Source organism: Apteryx rowi, unplaced genomic scaffold (genome assembly GCF_003343035.1).
Source record: "Apteryx rowi isolate R43461 unplaced genomic scaffold, aptRow1 scaffold_405, whole genome shotgun sequence".
Lineage (NCBI taxonomy): Eukaryota > Metazoa > Chordata > Aves > Apterygiformes > Apterygidae > Apteryx > Apteryx rowi.
The window spans coordinates 354,843-358,495 of NW_020450580.1; positions in this window are offsets into that span (position 1 = coordinate 354,843).

A 3,653-nucleotide genomic window follows, 5' to 3' on the forward strand; every position below is an offset into this window, starting at 1 on the left:
GCAGGGCAGGGGACGCTGCGGGTGGGGTGAGCAGGGCTGTTTGCCACCCCACTGAGCTAGGAGTTAGCTCCATCGCCCACCCCGGGCCAGGCAGGACTGGCAGCCCAGTAGCCCGGCCCTCGGTTCGGGCACCACTGCCCACAGACGGCAGCCGGGACCCCACGCTCCTTGCTTGCGTCAGGGAGGTCAGTGCCAGCCAAAGGCACGCTCCTACCTTGGAGCACGTGGGTTTCCGTTGGCTGCTCTTTCACTGCATTTGTCCCAGCGTTTTGGTGCCAAACATAAGCACAGCCACATCCCCTTTGCATCCTCAGCCTCCTCCTCCAGAGCTGGAAGGACCGTGACTTCCCTGCCCGCTGGCACTCTGTAAAAGATAGCGTTTGTCTTTTCAAACCAAGATTTGCATCCTGTCCTTATGCCTCCTCCAGGTTTGCAGACACCCGTCTGCCAAAGGCATTTTCAAGCCAGGATATAACATGGAAGGGCCAGATTACACTTTATAGGTGGTTTGACAGGGACGCTGCACCGAGGTCCTGTCTACACTCGAAAGTACTCGACTAGCAGCCCCAGCCACACCATAATTTTCTCACACAGTTAAACCAGCTCAGTTCCCTCTGTTCAAAATCTGCTCTGATCCTGTAACAAAATCCAAGCCCACCCAAACCAAAGCAGGGCTCCTCGTGTGGGCAATGCACCCACACTTTGCGTTGGCCTCGGGCTCTGCATTAAAGCCGTACGTGCATAACAGATTTCTTCCATTTGTGGTTACCCAACGCTTGTCTATAGCTATTTCCAATTACATTTCTGGTAAGCTTCAGAAACAGTTAAAAGTACTTTTTATAGCGATGAATTGTCCTTCTTTCTGCAATGTTTTCCTCACAATTGCCACAATACCTGTAACATGTTGGTCTTGCCCCCTTCCAAGACTAATGGACGCTCTGACATTTTCCTCCAGCAGGTTTTTCCCTGCTCACAATGCTTTGTGCAATCAGTTTCTCCACCTTCTGTGTAAAGCCAGTTTTCTCCAGTAGTTTTTCCAAGTCTCATGTCTTAACATGGGGAAAAAAGCAGATTTTTTTTAAACCAGGAAGCAGTGATTTTAAAAAAAGGTGAACATTGTAAGGAGACTCTATCGCAGATTCTTAAAGCAACTTAAGGAAACCCCAGAGGAGCAGTCCTCAGGCTGACAGTGCCCCTTTAACCCTGTCCCTGTGTGACGGCAGGACACACTTCCACGGCAGACGAACAAAGCGCAGCAGCTGAGCCCTAAACAGACCCCCCAGGCCCACCACTCCCATTGCAATCACAGGCGAGCCCAAACCAAGAATCATGGCGTGTTTGGCTTGGCAGAGGCTCAGCGCAAGTTGTGCTGACTAGCTGAAAAATGAGGTTGTAAAAATAATGAAACCAGAAGACTTCTTTTTTTTTCCAGCTGCTTTTCGAGGGTCTGATCCTCCTGGCCAAGTAAACCCTGCTGTCAGTCAGCCAGATTTTACCCGTGCTCTCGTGGCTCAGGATTTCAAAGCCTTGATGGTCCAGCACTGATGACGGGAAGAGAAGTGGCCTCTGCCTCCCGCTGACAGCTCCAGAAAGCTGCCTCGGTTTTACATGCACAGCATTAACCAGTGAAACAACAATCAAATCCAAAGCACTATTTTTTTTTCCTCAGTCATCACAACAGCCACGTGCCTGTGAGTTTTTCAAGATCATGGTTAGATTTGCGTTAAAGCTACATCTGCAAGCTAAGGTGTCGCCAGGATGACTTGCACTGTCTGAGCCCATGCACAGACCTACTTAATATCTCCCACCCCTGATGTGGGCTCCTCGGAAAGCAAAACATCACGGTCTCTCTATATCCCCGGTGTAACCTGCCGGCTCTTGTGGGGCTCACACTGAGATCAATCCTGTTCGCTGCTGCTACAGGCTTCAGTGTGCTCCTGTGGCCACAACCAACCTGCTCCTTAGGAAAACAACTTCCACTCCTTTCCTCCTTGGGAACAAATTGCTCTTAAAGATCACTCGGCTCCGAGTTTGGCATCAGCCCTCTAAAAGCAGAAAAGCACGTTTTTTTTCCTCGGGTATGGTTCTGCCCATGGACCATCCCGCTGGAGGCATTCACGGGGCTGCTCTCATGCCTCAGCCCTGGCAGACAGCTGGGCTGGCACGGCTCCATCCCGGCCGCACGGTGTCTCCACGGGTGACGGTCTCTGGGTGACACGCTGTCCGGGTGACAGGCTCTCTCTGCGGCACGCTGTCTGCAGGGGAGGCAGCGCCTGGTCCGCGGATGGCAGCGGGGCTCTGCCCACCCTCCTCAAGCCGCTCCGCAACCTGCAGCCCCTGGGGTGTTACTGCTGTTGAGGATCATTTCCAGCAAAGGGAGGATTTGGAAAGAAAAAAAAAAACGTAAGAAAAGTAAGCGGCTCTGGACTCTCAGCTCACACTGCTGCTTTGGATTACAGACGCGCTTGGCAGGACAGGCATCGTCGAGGCTTAATCCTGCTTTCCTTGCAGCCCTTTGGGAGCAGGCCGGGGCGGCACAGCCCGGCGGATGCACAGCCCCGACCCCACCAATGCAAAAAGCCTCGTGCAAAGGGCAAAAGCCGGCAGCCGGGCTGGCCTTTCAGCAGGGCCATCCCCACGCAGCGGGAACACGCGCCCGGCCTCCCGCCGAGCGCTCCATCGGCACGTCGCCGGCTCCCTGCCCGCTCCCCAGCCTCCCGCCACGCAGGCGCCCCGAGTGGGGCTCCCCGGGGCTGGGGCGAGAGGGCAGGATCCGGGCGGGCCTGGGGAGGCCGAGGATGCCGGAGCCGCGCACACACCACAGCCTGGAGCAATTACATCCCAGCATCTGGCAAGGGCCTCGCATTACTTCTCATGTTTAAAACCAGCCTCTCCCTTCCTGCTCGAATGCAGCATGAGCTATTCACAGACGTAACCAGTAAGCCCAGCCAGGGGCCCGTTTTTATGATGCTTTCTGTGAGTACATTAACCGAACCCATGCAAAAAGTAACAGCAGTCTGACAGCATTTTATACCTGCTCTGTGCAAACTTGGATATCTACGTAATGTGTGGGACAGCAGTGAGCCAAGCAGTGGCTGCAAAGCCAAATTCATCCTTGAAGCAAGAATCCTAAAGGCAACAGCTTTTCAACCTATGGATAAATTTAGACTATGCGGTAGGGCTGAAATCTTGGAGCAGACACTGCACAGACTCAGAATGGCTCAATTATTGCAATTAGAAATGGGTCTGAACACGGGGTTAGCGCATAACAGCCTGATTCGGAGCTCGCCAGAGCCTGGGACAGCTCAGACGTTGGAGCCTCACATTCCCCAGCGAGCTCAGATCCAGGTTCTGGGCTGAACCCATCAGAGAGTCACCTTTAACCCCGGATATAAAGAGCGAAGCGCAATTATCTCCAGACATGAGGGGAATGTGCGTTTACTTCTTTTCCTCCCTTTGCCCGGAGAAACTGCCTGGAGGGCTAGAGGGGAAATAAAGTCTGGAGCTGCGCGTGTTATTGGAGCCGCAGTCTGGAGTTCATTTACTCCCTGTGACACACAGGCTGGGGTTGAAGGAAGGACAGTGACAGCCGCTCTTAGCAGAGGAGCTTTCCACAGTAAAAACAACCCAGGCAGAAAACTGGAGGGAGTCCC